The sequence below is a fragment of the Narcine bancroftii genome, chromosome 3, assembly GCF_036971445.1.
Source record: "Narcine bancroftii isolate sNarBan1 chromosome 3, sNarBan1.hap1, whole genome shotgun sequence".
Lineage (NCBI taxonomy): Eukaryota > Metazoa > Chordata > Chondrichthyes > Torpediniformes > Narcinidae > Narcine > Narcine bancroftii.
This window is the reverse complement of record NC_091471.1, coordinates 147,532,241-147,549,661: the sequence shown is the minus strand read 5'-3', so window position 1 is coordinate 147,549,661 and position 17,421 is coordinate 147,532,241. Positions and strand designations below refer to the sequence as shown.

At 43.0% G+C, this 17,421-nt stretch overlaps 1 long non-coding RNA gene across 2 annotated transcripts; it reads right to left on the bottom strand.

The window, feature by feature from the left end:
- Positions 1-6,547: 6,547 nt before the first annotated feature.
- LOC138756253 (uncharacterized) lies at positions 6,548-16,986 on the bottom strand. Of its 2 annotated transcripts, XR_011352913.1 has the most exons (5): positions 16,909-16,986; positions 13,134-13,188; positions 8,711-8,855; positions 6,703-7,541; positions 6,553-6,620 (listed from the first exon to the last, which is right to left on the bottom strand). It is a non-coding gene; the product is annotated as an uncharacterized lncRNA (long non-coding RNA). The 2 variants fall into 2 exon arrangements; XR_011352912.1 differs by having other exon boundaries at positions 6,548-7,541.
- Between the last annotated feature and the right edge of the window lie 435 nt (positions 16,987-17,421).

Below are 17,421 nucleotides of genomic sequence, written 5' to 3'. Positions count from 1 at the left end.
ACAAGAGGATAGAATGAGAGGAATGGGATATTTTTTTGCAAACTTTCATTGCATAGTCCACCAAAATAATGTGCTACTCAATAGAACTTGTGAGGTTAAATTCACACATGATATTATGGTGCATAGCACTCAAACTGCTGCAGAATTTCAGTTATTAAGACTATTTAATCTCCAAGATTCATTTCTTTTATTTTCATCTTTAATTTTCAGAATTTTTACGGCATCTTAGAATGTTGTCCTTGAGAACTGTCTGATTTCACTGTGGATGACTATTGAAACAATTTTGATCTGAGTCCAACTTGGATATCAAATATGAGTCATTATCCCTAGGGAGTGAAATGAAGAGACACTGGATTTAGCAGTGGGTCATGTTTGTGTTAATTTAGTGAAGTTCCAAATCTAAATTGGTATGGTTTGCTCCAGTTTTGTGTCTGACATAATGATTACTGCACAACAATTGCCTTGTCATATTGTCCAGCATGTTCCACAGATTATTTGTTCTGCAATCAGTGAGCATAGTCCTGTGAAGGGGGAAAAAAATTCAAAATATCAAGTTAAAATAATTTAATAAGGTTGATGATTACTTGCTTTTGTTCAAATTCTCTTGGTCCTCGGGTGGTTGATGAGATGAAGGTGCGACTTGTAACACTACCATTGATGGAGCAGGATGTGCTTGGTGGGTGGTTGGACTGCAAGGTGATATGCTCCTTCGTCTGATTTCATTGTGCTTTGACGTGCTCCCAGCAAAGGGTCTTGAGGCTCTCAGTGTTGATTTGAATGTTCTTTTTTCAAAGTTACGGGCTAGAGTGGACGAAACATTAAGGAACATTTTAGAAATGTTATTTTCTTACTTCCTGTTACAAAGTTTTACTGTGATAGCACTAAGCATGGCAATGTTCCAATGTTTGCTTTTGTGGTTAATTAGCTCTTGGAACTCAGACCAATCCCATCAAACCAGGAACATTTTCACAGATGTTAGTTATGGTTGACTAGGTCAGTCCAGACACTGAAAACTCTTGTGTTTCGCATTCATTAGGGTATCTATTGTGGTGGAACACGGCGTTGCATGCATACTGTACAGGCTGGCCCATCTCCAACTTTGTAATTCCTTCCTGTAATATTCCCCAATAAAGGCTGAGCTACCTAGTCTCCTCAAATTCATAACGACCTTGGAACCGAGCCAGCAGCATATGAAGATGTGCCTGTGTTTTAGGTTATTAAAGCCTTTAATCACTTGCTTCAAGTCTGCCTGTAGTTATTGATCACGCTACAATTTAATAACCTAAATAACTACCATGGACAAGGCGATTCGTGTGGAGAAGCTGGAGACCGATCCCAGGGACCCAGCGGCCTCTGTCAAGTTCGACATATGGCTGCACTATCCAAAGGCCTATATGAGGTGCAATGAGATAATAGACGATGTAGTATGATCTACTCTTCTCATCTGTCGGCCATCAAGGTTATCAAATAATTTGAGACTATGACAAGTACGATGATGCAATGCACCTACTGTGGCAGGAATACGCTGCCCCCATGAACTCAATATATGCTCGATATCTTCTGGTCACCTGGATTCAGGCCCCCAGTGAGTCTGTCGATGACTTTGTGAGGGCCATGGGGGAACTGGGATGAGCCTGTGGGTGAGGAGTTGTAACAGCACCAGTCCACCAAGAGGAATTCATCCATGATGAGTTATTGGCTGGCTTCTGTTTGAACCACATCCAAGAGCAACTCCTGGAGAAGGGCAATAGGACTCTACAGGAAGTCGTGCAATTGGCGCGATCAACTTGAAATGGCCCAGAGAAACACTGAACCTTTTCCAATGGCAATGTGGCTGCCAGCTGTGGAGCACGGATGCCACCATCTTGGGATTCAGGATCCCTAACAGCCACTGCAGCTGCTGAGCACACGAGGTGTGATGATTGTGGCCAGCCTAAGCACCCCTGGAAGTACAGCCTGGCCCTTAGCACGACTTACTCAAACTGATGGAGGAAGGGACTTTATGCCAAGATATGCCGGTCCAAATCTTCCTCTAGCAACACCCCATGCAGGCCATGGCCTGTGTTGCTACCTTGGAACCACCAACTTCCAGCTTCATTTCCGGGTGCAGAGAACCGAACAGCAGGAACAGAAGGAAGATGACGCAGGTCAGCATCATTTCCAATCCCCACCATGTGTGATCTATGGGGGTGGCAATCTTCTGGATCTCTGGGACTGCCTTTTTGGCAGCAACCACCACCACAGTATACCAACAGTGACTCAGAGAATGAATTAAGTCTGGCCTCAATCTAAATAGACCAGAATAGGCCACACCAACTGGTGTGATCCATGATGGACATAGAGGTAATGGTCACACCATGTGCTGACTTTTCGACATGGGAAGCACTGAAAGTTTCATACACCTGGGCACTGTTCAACGTTATTCCCTCGCACTGTCCCCTGCGAGGTATAAAGTAGCTCTAGTGTCAAAATCCCAATCCACGGAAATCGACGGGTGCTGCACCTTGACCCTAACCATGAAGAACACGAAGTATAAAAACTTCAAGCTGTTCGTCATGCCCCATGCCCCACCTCGTTGGCCGTACTGGAACTGGATATCCAGTACCAGCTTAAGAGTGAGCTCATGCAGTTTGACGGGCCCCATTGTCCTCTCATGGTCCAAAGCAATCAATTCCTGGATAGCCTGCCCCTTGCTCCGAACATAGCTAATCAGTCACCAGAACACTGCCTGTAGCCTATAGCCTGGCAACCCTCTCAATCCCTCCACCCCCTTTGTTCCAGAATCTCACACCAGACTTCATATCAGTCTCTTCGAAAAGTAGGCAATACAGCCTGGGGACAGGGAGTTTATAAAAGCAGAAGTAGAGTGACTACGAGTGGAGGGCATTTTAGAGCCAGGTAACAGCTCTTGGAGGGCACCAATGGTGGTGGTGAAGAGTGGGAAGAAGTACCAGATGGTAATTTATTACAGCCAGACTATCAACTGGTTCACCTTGTTGGACACGTACCCCCTTCCCCGCATAACTGACACTGTGAATGAGATCACCCAGTATCGGGTCTTCTCCACCATTATCACCAAGTCAGCTTATCACCAAATCCCGATCCACCTTGAGTACTGCCGTGTAAGGAGTTAGAGGCTGACGGCTGCCTGTACTATTTCCTGTTGGTGTCTTTCGGTCTCACAAATGAAGTGTCCTTGTTCCAGAGGGAGATGGACTGCATGGTAGATGACCATCAATTGAAAGCAACATTTCTGTATTTGGACAATGAACCAAGCAGGCAGGCCTGTGGCATTCTTTTCCCAAACCCTTCAGGGCCATGACCTCAGGCACTCGACTATCAAAAAGGAGGTCTAGGCTGTAGTGGAAGCTGTGTGCCACTGGAGGCACTATTTGACTGGTAGACAATTCACCCTGCTGACAGACCAGAGAGCTGTTGCATTCATGTTTAATACTAAAAACCAGGGGAAGATCAAAAATTACAAGATCATGAATTGGAGAATCAAACTGTTCAACAATAATTATGAGATCTTGTATTGGTCTGGGAAGCCCTATCCTGGGGCACCTGCATCAACATGCAAGCAGTCCGCCTTCAGGCCTGCCATGATAGCCTCTGTCACCCATGGGTCACTAGGCTCTACCACTTTGTGAGGGCCCGCTACCTCCCCTATTCAGTGGAGGAGATCATGGAGCTGACAATAACTGATTGGTCTGTGCAGAGTGCAAGCTGCACTTCTACCACGCAGAGAAGGCTCAATTGATCAAGGCCTTCGAACATCCCAGTATGGACTTCAAGGACCCCCTTCCCTCCATGAATTGGAACGTGCACGTCCTCAACATATTGGATGGATACTTATGCTTCCCATTTGTTATTCCCTGCCTGGATAATGCCAGACCCATGGTAATTAAAGCCCTCTGCAACATCTTCACCTTGTTCATAGGGATCGGGGGTCCTCATTCATAATTGAGAAGTTTTGCCAATATTTCCTGACCAAGGACATAGCCACCAGCAGAACCACCAGCTACAACTCCCATGCAACAGGCAGGTGGAAAAGGAGATTGGCATGATCTGGAGGGCAATCCTCTTGACCCTCGTCAAAAGGGATGCCCATCTCACAGAGGCAAGAGGTCCATCTGGAAGTGCTACATGTCACCAGCGCCTACTGTGTGCAGCTATGAATGCCATCCAACAAGACAAACTGTTCTCTTTCCCCAGGAGGTCGTTGTCAGGAACCAAACTACTGGTCTGGCTGATGACCCCATGTCCAGTGCTACTCCACAGACATATTAGGAACCACAAGGCAGACCCATTGATTGAGGTGCACCTCCTACATGTGAATCTCCAATATGCGCATGTGCAGTACCAGAATGGGCAGGAAGACACAGTGTCCATCCGGGACTTGGCTCGTGCAGGAGTTCTGTCAGTGGAGGTGCACCTGGGAGCCTGAGCCACCGACCAGCTGATCCTTGTATCTTGCCGACAAACAAGTGCTTGAACCCACTTCTGCTACCCCTCAGCCTCTGCCCCTACCATGCCTGCAACTACAAACTGATCCCCAAACATTCCCACATTCCCCTGAACTGGTGTGATCCATGATGGACATAGAGGAAGTTCAGCTCCCAGACATTCAACCACCTATACTGCCCTGCAGGAGCAAACAACTACATGATTAGAGTTGAGGCGATCATAGCAGTGGCTGATAAAGTCTGGCTGGATCTGTGAACTGTAAAAGACTGTATGAATGGTAACAACGGACTCTGTCGTGCTTCAACCCCTCCGGACTTTAAAAATAAGGGGTGAATGTGGTGGAACATGGCATTGCATGTATAGTGTATAGGCTGGCCTTCCTCCTCCCCATAAGATTCCCCAATAAAGGGTGAGCTGCCCTAGTCTCCTCCTTTCATACTGGCCTTGGAACTGAGCCAGCAGCATGTGAAGATGTGCCTGTGTTTTAGGTTATTAAAGCCTTTAATCACTCGCTTTGAGTCTGCTTGTGGTTATTGATCTTGCTGCATCTATTTCAGGAGAACTCTTTTTGTGGGCTCCTTGAAACCTTCAACATTGATTTTATTGCAACAGTGATTCCATTTTTGTTGTTCGTTGCAGGTCAGGTTTGGAGATAGCAAGGTAGATTGAGCAAAGATCAGTCTAACAATCATTAGTTTCAACCCTGGTGTGGGAGATATGGCTAACTTTGTGGCTTCTCCCATGGATAGTAAAGGAACTTTGTCTAAATAGGGCTCATGGAATTACAAGACCCTATCTATCCAGCACACAGTATCTTCAACCCACTACCATCAAGAAGAAGGAACAGGAGTATCAAAATTAGGACTGCCAGGCTGGGAAATATCTACTTGCCATGGGGTGTAAGATGGATGATCAATATCCTGTAACTGTGAAATTCATCCCAAATATAGATTTATATTTACTTTGATTTATATATGTGATTATTATGTGCTTTGTTTCATGTGTTTCTGTGTGAATATCATGGTCTGTAAAGACACTGTTTCATCGATTTTTATATGTACAATCAAATGATAATAAACTTGAATTTAAAATGTTGAAAGCATTTGATTTTTTTGTTCATTTGAAGTATTCTAATTCTTCAATGTATTTTTCTCTGTTGGATAATTGTTATATGGCATTTGAGGTCATAGCTTAATGAAATCAAGGCTAAGGAATTTCATTGACGTTTCCTGCCTCGTTCTCCTTTCACCTCATCAAGTCAAAGCACAAAACAATACAAAGGCTATACAGAGCTGCTAAATAAACCACATGCCTATGGGATCAAAGTTGAGAGTTAGATCACAGCAAATGAGCCATCAATAGCAGAAATAGCAATCCTTGTTCTTCAGATGCTGTGTTAAGACTCCCTCCTGAGGCCCAGTCTGGCTCAAGACCAGATCTAAGATAGCTCATTTTAAAATCACCTATCTATCTTCAGAAAGTGGCTTCCTGAGGGGTACTGAAAGCTCCACAGGGCGGAAGCAAATAGCAGCCAGTGAAGCTGAGTTCAACAGAAAGGCCATAAACCTTGCACAAAATAGAAATAATTTAGATGACAGCTTTGACAGGAAAGCATAATATAAAACAGACAAGGTATGCCACCAGTGCACACTGATTTGATTAATTCAAGGTGACTATAATTTTGAAGGCAATAATCAGAGAACATTTGAGTATTATATGTGCAGACCATCAGGAGACAAGAGGTTATTTTAAAAATTCTGGGCAGTTACACAAGTCTATTTACATCTGAAAGTAAGTACTCAACAGCAAAATTACAGTAGAATAGCAAAAAAATCTAAGTTGCTGTGCTTACCATAGTAGTGTTACAGAAAAGAAGGAAATTTGTAGGAATTTAACAAAAGATGCATAAACAAAACATTAAAAAAACACACAACAGATACTCAACATTAGTTTTTAGAAAGGAGAAGTGAGTCTTGCCCACACTGTCTTTCAAAGATAAAATCTATGTTTATGTATTTGCAACCAAGTAAGTGTCATGGCAAAATTAATGCATTAATCTTTCACTGTCGCATTCAGCATTTTTACCTTTGCAGTTCAGTGTGGTTCCAGCAGATGGTAATTTACCAGATTAATGAAATAGTAGGTTTCCAACACTGTCAAAAAAAGAGATCAGATTTCATTTTGTACAATGCAGTCAAAGCCAAAAAAATGTGCCTGTGGCTGCACTTTCATCACCTCAAAGTGAATTTTATGTTGCCGTTTCACTTGTCTGATGTTACCAATTGCTTGTGAGCCATCATCTTATTTTAGACAGTCTCTTCCTCTAATTCTTCCCTTGAGCACATGCAGTGTTGTCTCTTCGGGTTCATTGTTCACCAGAGACTTTGATTTTCCTTCAACTTTCCATGTTGTGCTCTATTTGGGATGATTTAAATATTCTCTAATGGAGCTTTTATCTGAAATAGGTAGGAAAACTATCAATATTCACAGACAGACAGGGAGGAGTGAGGGTGAACTATACAAATTGAGATTTCAGAGCCAGGAGATTTCAGAGCAGAGGTGGAAGGGAGACGTCCAGCTTCATTGTCACATAGTTTTACAGTACAGAAACAGAGCCTTCTGCCTAACTTATCCATGTCAGCCAAGCTTGTCGCATTTTCTTGCAGTCAGTCCATATTCCTGTCTATGTACATACTTTAATGTCTTTTAAACATAACAATTGTCCCCACTTCCACCACTTCTGTCCAAGCTTTGTAATTCCTGATTTTACACTGCTTAAAATGAAGGAGAACTGATGATTTCCAATCTGAAGAACACAGAAGTCCTACAAAGTTGAGGAAAGAAGATGCCACCTGATGTACCATCAATAATCAGAAAAGGCTGATGCTGTCAATCTATCAGGCTTTTATTAACTATAGACTGGAACAACCATCAACCTCATTGACTGATTGAAGCAAAGAGAAAGGGGGGGGGGGGACATGCAAGGGGCTATGGGTAGGTAGGTCCAGCTGGAAGCAGCCAATCATGGCATAATAGTGGTTTACCACATTCACCCCTCCTTTTTAAGAAGAATCCTGCGGGGTAAGAAAAAAAGAGAAAGTGAAACCACTATACATATGTACATTTTACAGTTTAAGTCTATCAGGGGGTCTCCTCTGCTGTAGCGAACGACATGGTAATGGTTGGGGCACTGCTGTAACATCCTGAGCAGCTTGTGAGTTTGGCCTGTTAACAGTTTGTTGAGGGGTGGGGACAGGTGGGGTGGTGGGGGAGGGTGGTGCTGCTACATCGTTGGCGACAACAGTGGCCAGGGGTAGGGAGTGGTCAGCTGCAGGTTCCAAGACCCTTAATGTTGAAGTGGAAGAGAGATTTGTAAGGTTCTGGATCAAGACTGTGTCTTCACGCCCATCAGGAAAGGAAATGTAATCATACTGGTGGTTTGTGTGGAAAAGGCGGACCATCTTGACCAGCAAGTCTAACATGCTTCTAGAGCAAGACTGTCCTGGGGAGATAAGCCAGGTGGGCAGCATAGTCCCTGATTCATACTTCCTAGGTCCATTTGTGAGGTGTATTGTTGGTGACTGTATGTAAAAGTGACCGGATGGAGTGAAGTGCATCTGCGAAGACATCTTGCCATTGGGAGACAGGGACATCCTATGACCTCAGTGCCAGAGGATGGCCTTCCATACTATGGTGGTCTCCCTTTCCTCTTGCCTGTTACCCCAAGGATTGTGGCTGTTGGTCCTGCTCATGGCGATGCCCCAGCCAGCAGGTACTGCCAAAGCTCAACACTCATGAATGATGTACTCCGGTTGCTGTGGATGAAGCCATGGTACCCAAAGAGTGTGAAGATATTACAGAGGGCCTTGATAACTATGGCCATGGTCATGTCAGGGCATGGTATTGTGAACGTGAAATGGGAGTATTAGTCACTGATTGTAAGGAAGTAGACATTCTGGTTGGAGGAGGGGAGGGGTCCCTTGAAATCAATGTTGAGACCCTCGAAGGGGTTGGTAGCCTTGATCAGATGTGCTATGTCTGACCGATAGAATTGGGGTTTGCATTTGGTGCAGACCTGGGAGTTTTTAGTCATTGTTCGGACTTCCTCAATGGAGTATGGTAGATTCCATGATTTAATAAAATGGAAAAACCTAGTAACTCTGGGGTGGCATTTGGGGGCTTGTAAAATTTACTGGGCCAGTAGAGAATGTTGTAGTTGTAAGTTAACAGCTCGATTCTTCACCTGAGGATCTTATCAGTCTTGATTTTTCCCCTTTGCATATTATTAAGTATGAATGTGACCACTCGCTGATCTGTGAGGAGGATGAACCTTTTTCTGGTGAGATAGTGTCTCCAATGCATACGGCTTCCATGATGTCTTGGGCTTCCTTTTTAAAAAAAAAAATATTTATTGAACAAAATAAATCATGCAATCAAAGTCAAAATGCAATTAAATACATTATGTTTATCCCCTTTAATTCCCCACCCCCAACCCTAACCCCTCCACCCCTACCAACCCCCCTCTAAGGTACCCCAAAAGAAAAAAAGAAGAGTAGAAGATAGAAGGAGAGATCAACTCATATAATAATCATCAACTATTGCCATGATGTGGTGCAACCCCACCAACTGTGGGTAAAAAAACTGTTACAAATTCAAACCCATATATTTCATATACGGGCTCCAAACTTGCCACAGCTAATGCCAATCTCATAAAGGCAATTTGAAATGTATCTAATTTTAATTCCAAATTATTTTTTTTAATACAATCCAGTAAAAATACCATAGGATTTTTAAATAAAACTTCTAAATGTTCCTTAATTCTATTCCAAAAAGGTCTCACATAACCAAGTAGAATGTAAAAAGAACCAACTTATTTATGGCACCTAAAACATAAATCAGAAGAAATAAACATATTTCCTTAACTTCTCAGGAAGTTAAATATAACTGATGTATAAAATTATAATGGACCAATCTATATCTTACATTCACTAATTCAGTCATATTATCCTCACATAGAGTCATCCGATCATCCTGAGAAATAGATATAAACAAATCTTTTTCCTATTTGAATGTAGAGTTATAAATATCCGGCTTAAGCATTTTATGCTGTAATAAGGCATGCATCTCAGATATAAATCCTTTCTTACCCCCTTCAGTAAGTAAACTTTTAAATTTAGACCGCCTAGCCAATCATAACATACATCCAAAATTACCTAACTGTAAGGCTCTGACCTGATAATAAGTAAACAGGGTATTTGAAGAAATTCCATATTTCTCCTTCATTTTTTGAAACAAAATAAAATACCCAGCTTCATAACAATCCTCTACCAACTTAATACTTTTCTGTTCCCACACTGGGCTTCCTTCTTGATGGAGGAGGGGTGAATTTAAGGGCCATGGAGGGTTTGTGAGAAGAAGGCGATGGGTCTGCCGACTTGATTAAGTGCAACAGCCAGGGCAAAATCAGATACATTGCTCTCGACTTGGAACAGTATGGATTTGTCTATGGTATGCATTGTTACCTTGGCAATGTCGTATTTGATATTGTTGAATGCAGTTTGGGCTTCTGCTGATTGCGGAAACCAATGGGCAAATCTTGTCTGCATAGTTGGGTACTTATTGAGCACATATGGGAAGAACCTGAGGTATCTCTTCAGAGCTTTGAGGGTATGTGGGAAGGGCATTTTCATCATCAGATGCATGCAATCCAGGTTGGGCCCAATGATGCCATTCTCAACCACGTAGCCAAATATGGGTAGCCGTGCTATCTGGAACACACACTTATCCTCGTTTTAAGTGAGGTTCTTGCATTTTGCTGCCCGGAGGAATTTGTGGAGGTTTGCATCATGATCCTGCAAGTTGTGGCTTCAGATAGCAACATTATTTAGATATGGGATGGTGGCCTGTGGATCGTAGTGGTCCACCATATGATCCATCTCCCACTGGAAAACAGGGACCCCATTTCTGATGCCAAAAGAGAACCAGAGGAACTGATAGAGGTGGACATCCACCTTGAATGCCATTTACTGGCGGTCCCCTGGTGAATTGGGAGCAGGTGATACACTGACTTCAGGTCATTCATGGAGAATATCCATAATTGTGTCATCTGGTTGACCATATTGAATATGCGGGGAAGTGGGTAAGCATCGAACTGCATACACCAGTAGATGGTCTGGCTGTAGTCTATGGCAAACCTATTTTTTTCCTTGTTCTTTACCATGACCACTTGAGCTCTCCAAGGGCTATTTCTGGGCTTAATGATGCCCTCACCCAATAAGCACTGAACTTTTGCCTTAATTAATGCCCTGTCAGCTGAGTAGTACCGTCTACTCGTGGTGGTCACTGGCTTGCAATTGGGGTGAGATTGGTGAACAGTTGGGGTGGGGGGGTTGATCGGCCACATGTTGCCCACAAGGGGCTGTCTGTGAACTGTTTGTTGCAGATGCTGAGGGGGGAGGAGTCCATCAAAATGGGAAGTGATTTTCTGAAGTTGGCACTGGGAATCCAGCCCCAGTAGCAAGGGGGCACGAGCAGTCTTAAGCGTTTGTAAACTACACAACACAGGAATTATGGGTGGCTGCTGTATATGATTTGGATGCGAGTGATAACCTGTGTTTGTTTGGATGTACTTTAAGGGACAGTCACTTTGCAGTATCGGGGTGGATACAGCTTTCTGCAGTCCCGGTATCAAATAAATAGTTGATAACGTGCCCATTTACCTGGACATCCATCATGGACCTGGCTGGTTCGTGCAGTGCCTCCTGGTTCAGGGTGATGGAGGCCATTATTGATTCATTGTCCAAGTTTAATGGGTGCTCACGTGCCTAAGATTGCTGGCTTGGGCCCCAAGATGCTGGCCTTGACCCCCTCGTTGAGTCGTATACCTGGGAAGGTGGTGTTTGGTGCGCAGTCCAAAATGGTGGCCCACATAATTCACACATGACATCGGTGGTGTGCAAAGGAAGATGTCACTGATCACACTGCCAGGAGTCAAGGCTGTCTGCATGCGGCACTGTTAGATTTCCCGGATGGTTTGGACTGGCAAACTTTGGTATAATGCCCCTTTTTCTTACACCTGGAGCACATTGCATCCTTGATAAGGCAGTGCTTCCTTAGGTGCTGATCCTGGCTGCAAAATTATCACTTGGAGAGACCTCCTACAATGGCAGCCGAGGTCAGATCACTGGAGTAGTAGTTTGGTGTAGGGGAGCAGCCACTCATGGGGAGGGGGCAATGCCCCAACACAGGATAGTGGCACCCACGACAACCAAGTGGCCAAGTATTTCACTGAGTTCTGGAGGGCCACCTGCAGAGTCTCTGCAAGTTCTACTCCCTTTTGCAGATCGAGTACTTATTGTTTCAGTAGTTGTTGCCATATGTACCTGGAGCGGATACTTGCCTAGTATGCATCTCTGATGAGGTCCTCTGTGTTCTGGGTGGTGACAGGGTGCTCTGCACAGGTGCTCGACTCACCAGGTCATTGTTTTCTGGTGACTAGGAGGTGCCTGGCATAGATGCCATTAACCTTCCTGTGATACTGGGTCTTAAGGATCTCCGTAGCTGCTTGGCATGAGTTTGCATCACCGGTCAATGGGAACACTTGGAGTCCAACACTTGAGAGGAGTAGTCTCAGTCAGTTAGCCTCCATGGTGAAGCAGCGTAGCTACAGTTCAAACATGTTTGGGGTATCTGGCCACCAGGGATCAATGTTGAGCTTCTCAGGTTTCGGGTCCTGTTCCATAGTTTTTTTGAAATTTTAAGTTAATAAAATTGATGTATTGTCAATAAACTATCAGGCTTTTATTAACTAAAGGCTGGAATAACCATCAACCTCAATAGGCCATTTCATGCCGGGTCTCCACCTTGAGACTGACTACGGAGCGGAGGGAAAAATTGGAACTTACTTTTCTGACAGCAGCCCTAAAAGGCTGCTCCAGCATCACATTCATATCCAGAGGTGCATTGCAGCGCCCTCTGGAGCTGTAGCGCCACCCATAGGAAATATGCAGCAGAGCAATGGCTGTCTTCCCTTCCCATAAGCTTCCAGGCAGGTGAAACCTCTCTAAAGTTCCCAGAACAGTTCCAGCTGTGTGGGGGTTTATGGGTGGGGAAGACGGTCACATTTTGAGCCATAGAGAACAGCCCTGAAGGCCTAAGTGGCCTGGTGTGACTGTCCCAGCCCGCACTGGCTCCCCCCTGATGGCTCCTGCTGCCTCGCCGGCCCCCGCTGCCCTGATTGCCCTGAGAGGTCCCACTGCCCTGCCACCCCTGACTTGGAGGGAGAGGGGTGAGTGGGGAGATGCGTCACGAGCTGACAGCATCATCATCCCACCCCTAAACAGCCACTTAGCACGGTTGTACTTTCAAATTGATTGGCAGAGCGCTGCACTGCGGATATTATCCCTCTCAGAGAGGGGTTGGAACATGTGGCTTGGAGACCGCCTCTACACATTCAGAAAGGTAGGTGATTATGCATTTTGGTGAAGTTTCTCCGCCTTTACACTATCTGAAATGGCCTAATGACTGATTGAAGCAAAGAGAAAGGCGTGCATGCAAGGGGCTATGTGTAGCATCAATCTCGGGAGGCGTGTCCAGCCAGCAGCAGCCAATCATGTGGTTTGTCACACCACCTCATAAATAACCCATTCACTCATCTCTTCACATACCTCCTGCCTCAGCAGTGGAAGAGTCTGCTGTTCTCACGTTGGCTTTATTTGATACCTCAGAGATGAACGAAACAGAATGGAAAAAAGGTCACTTGCATTGGACAATATTTGGGTAATATTTCTTACTTAAAAACAGGAATCTTTGATTTCCTAGCAATTATCCACATAGTTCTGCAGAGCCTAGGAACTAGACTTAACATCTGTCTAGGTCAGTGCTATCTTAAGTTGTTAAAATTAGGGAGTATTTGCAAGTTATACACCATTGCCTTCATTTGTGCAAAGCAGATGGTGCTTTGAATGGAATATAAATAGCTCAATAGAATCGCTTTATTTTCTCTGGCTCTGAAGTTATATTAAACAAATAAAATATGTTTCTTTTTAATATGGACAAGGTGGAACTTTGCCATCCTCCTTTGGTATCCTTCCTTGTTAACTGAAAAACCCTCCAGGACCTGAATAAACCTAGATCAGGAACTGCGTGGAAAGTATGTTGTGAGAGGATTATTAAAATAAAATATGTAAATAGAAAAAGTGGGTACATATAGCCTCTCAAAAAATGTAAGTGTTAACTTCAACCAACACTATGATGTTGCAAGCTCAAGCACCCCGTTTTTTGGACATTTTTTTTAATGTTAGCATTTAGGGAGGGTGTGGTGATATATGGAGAATCATATGAGACTGTAATTTAAAAATACTATTTATATGATGTATGTTCTATATGAGCCTTGGAAAAATTAAAATAAAATATTCAATAAAATAACACTGTGATGTTGACTTTTGAAAGGGGAGTAGTTTCACTGATAATTGTGTGCAATTCCACAATATGATAATTGAAGCTTAAGAAGAAACAATTTAAAAGAGAAGTGATTACTTGCAAGTTAAGACAAAATCAATTTGTAATTGCAACTGTTAACAATCACTTTGTACTTTACTTAAGAAATCATTAGGACTTCAGAGTTTATTATAATCCACTATCTTAACAAGGGCTAGTGCATTCTGCTCTTTGCAGAGGCATAATTAAGACTGCAGTTGTACTGCACCGCTGAGCTGACACTGGTCATTGTGAAGTGAACAGAAGAAACAATAGACCTGGATTATTTTGCTAGCAACGAATTGCACTCCTGTTCACACAAGAGAATATTTTTGTTTGCACTCACTTCATAGCTCATAAAACCAGTCATCGCTATGTTAATTATCTAAAATGGCCAGGAGATCCAAATGCTTGCACACCTTTTCCATGATGCAGTTTTGGAGTTAACCTTCATATTATGCTAATCACGAATATTGTAATATGACTCCCTCAATAAAATCTTTTTTTTTTCTCTGAAGTTTTGGAATCAATTCAGACTTTTATCTGGAAATGTGTTGCCATCAGTGCATGCATGACTGCTTGCATGCATTATCTGCCCTGAGAAAATGGAAGAATTAGTGCAGTTAGTTAGAACATAGTTGGGAGTATCTCTGGAGGTTTTGTCGCAAGGCTTATTTCCTGTGATCCAACATTCCATAGGTCAATGTACTAGTCATCCATCTTCCCATTGCAACCCCACCCTACACCAATCAGAAAATGAAAAGAATGTTTTTTTTTCCTGAACGAGATGATTCTTGACTGTAAGTATTTTAAAAGGTGCAAACCATAATGTCCACCAACATATTTTAAGAAGCAGAGAGGGTCTCTGGAAATGGACAGGCAGATTGCTCTGCTTAATTAAGCAGCACCTTTTGCTATGTGGCAACATGCTGACTTCACGCTCTTTACTTATGTGTGTGATTGCTTGATGCTGCTCTAATCATACTGCTCACTGGCTGTGCACTTCAACAGGAGGACCAACATCATGAATAATTAACATCACATTCAGCTAAGATGCACAAATTACAGCCAGCTTTACTGCTTAAAGGGGACCTACACTGTGGATGCGACAAGTGCCAGGTCGGCAGGCAGGCTACAGACTCTGACTCGAGAAGCCGAAGGATGATAGGGAGTGACCTCCATTGTGACCTGGTAGGCTTCAGAGGTGGAGATGAAGAGGAGGAAGAAGATGATTTACGTCCAGCACAGTGTCACAGATTGTGGAGCTGCTACCTCACTTTATGCCTCTAGTGGCCAAAGTGCTGCCTATTTGGAATTTCCACATTCTCCTGGTGATGACAAATATTTAGTCTGGAGTGATGATCTCCTTCCAATATGGACAAGATAAAACTTTGCTATCTGGTATCCTTCCTTGTTTACTCAAAACCCACCAGAATTTGTATAAACCTGGACCAGGAACAGCTTGTAAAGTATGTTGTGAGGGGATCATTGAAACAAAATCTGTCAATAGAAAAAATGGATAAGTAGCCTCTAAATTTCCTTTCAAATCCCAAAGGCTTGCACATTGTTAGTGAATCATGAAGAATGAAGTTGTAGAGACTGGAGGCTTTTATTTACAAGAGATGGACAGCATCACTGAGTTGGTCACTCACACTGACCTGGACTCAAACTGGGGGATGATAGCCTTTGTGGGGGAGGAGTCACAAGCCAGCCACTGAGAGCATGGTCAACAAGGAGAGGTTATGACATTTGCCTATGGCATATATATACAATGGTGGTTTCACCACAGATAGATTAAGTGATCACTGTAAATTGTCTTTTATGTGTCAGAAAGGTTCACTGTGAATGTGGGGAAAATAAAATAATAGTGTGAATGGGTTTTTGATGGTCAGTGCAATCTCAGTAGGCAAACTGAGTTGTATGATTCAATGCAAGATATCAAGAAGACTCCATGAAGACTTTGAGAGGGAGCAGCAATAACAGATCATTTCTGGATCCCATGAGTGCTGCAAAAAATCCAATAAACTCATGCATGAATAAAGTTTGTGAAAATACCAAGTGTCCTGCTGGAGTGTTGCTAATTTTCAGGATGAATTGGAAATTCTTCCACTTATATCACCTCCCATTTAGTACCTAGGTCACTTCAACCACAGTCATCAATCTATGATAGGCAATTGATGACTGTAAACAAGCTCAGAGGCCTCGTACTACATAACTGGAAATGTGGACAGACACATGATGGGAGAGGTCTAGGGTCTGGGTGCAAGTCAAGGCAGAATTACAGTTTGGTAAAGACAAGATGAGCTGAAAGGCCTATTTCTATGCTGTAGTGTTCTATGGTACGAAGTGCCATCTTAGCTTTGGCTGCCTGAGAGAAAAAAAATGTTTAAAGATCAAGACCTGAAAATTAACATGATCCATCAGGAACAGTGACACCTGCAGCAGGCACCTCAAAGAACTGGAGTGGTACCAAGATTCAAGATACTTTGACAAACTCCTCCAAAGCCATCGGCAATGTAATTCTCTGGGCTCACAGAGTATCCCACTAGGAGCTTGCCTCATTAGATGGAGAGCTGCGGCGGCCCTCTCTCAACCTAACTGGTCTAGCTGTACTGACAAAAACAGCTTTGACTGCCAGTGAGATATCAACTGATGGGATTTCTCCCCTGGGAGGCATCATGATTCTGATGGGCCAAATGCCTTCCCTCTGAAGTAGAGTAAATTAATTCAACATGCAAAATGCATCAAAAATATGAGCTTGAACAAAATGTTGTTACATTGATTGTTTTACATATTTAAATATTTTTTTTTCCTGGACATGGTCCCAAAACTGATAATATTTTGGAACTTAGCTTTTAACTCTAAGCTATCTTCAATCATTTGAAACTTGTACCAACTTAAACCATAAGCACTAAATCAAGTTTGAACCCCATTTGAATATAAATTGCACACAGGAATCCTCACCTTGGTCGATAAATTATGGTGGTAAAAATGACAAAAGAACGATGGTCATCTTTGGAAATTACCAACCTTTCTGGGTAGATGTTTCTGGAAGAAGTGAGTCAGTGATGAATGATTCATCCAAAATGTTTCCAACTGCTTTGAAATGTGGCAAGCATGCAGGCTGTCAGAACAGAGATGCTTGTACTCTAAGATATCAATAATGTTTGTGCTGACTTGTTCACTGGAAAAAAAATGCAAATCCAATCTGTCATCCTACATTTTAGAAACAATTCAATCTGCTTATTGATTTTATATCTTGTTTAATTGAATGAAGAGAAGGGGGAAGATTTGTTGTGAGCAGGATTGTATAATGGCCTGTCCAAACTAGCTAATGACACTTTTCAATGCACTAAGTTACATGAAGTCTAGGAAATTGGAAGCATATTTCTTTTGCTAATTATAAGATATATTAAGCTATAATGCTGCTCATCTGTGAAAGAACATATACAGTATGTACATCAATGATGTTTTAAC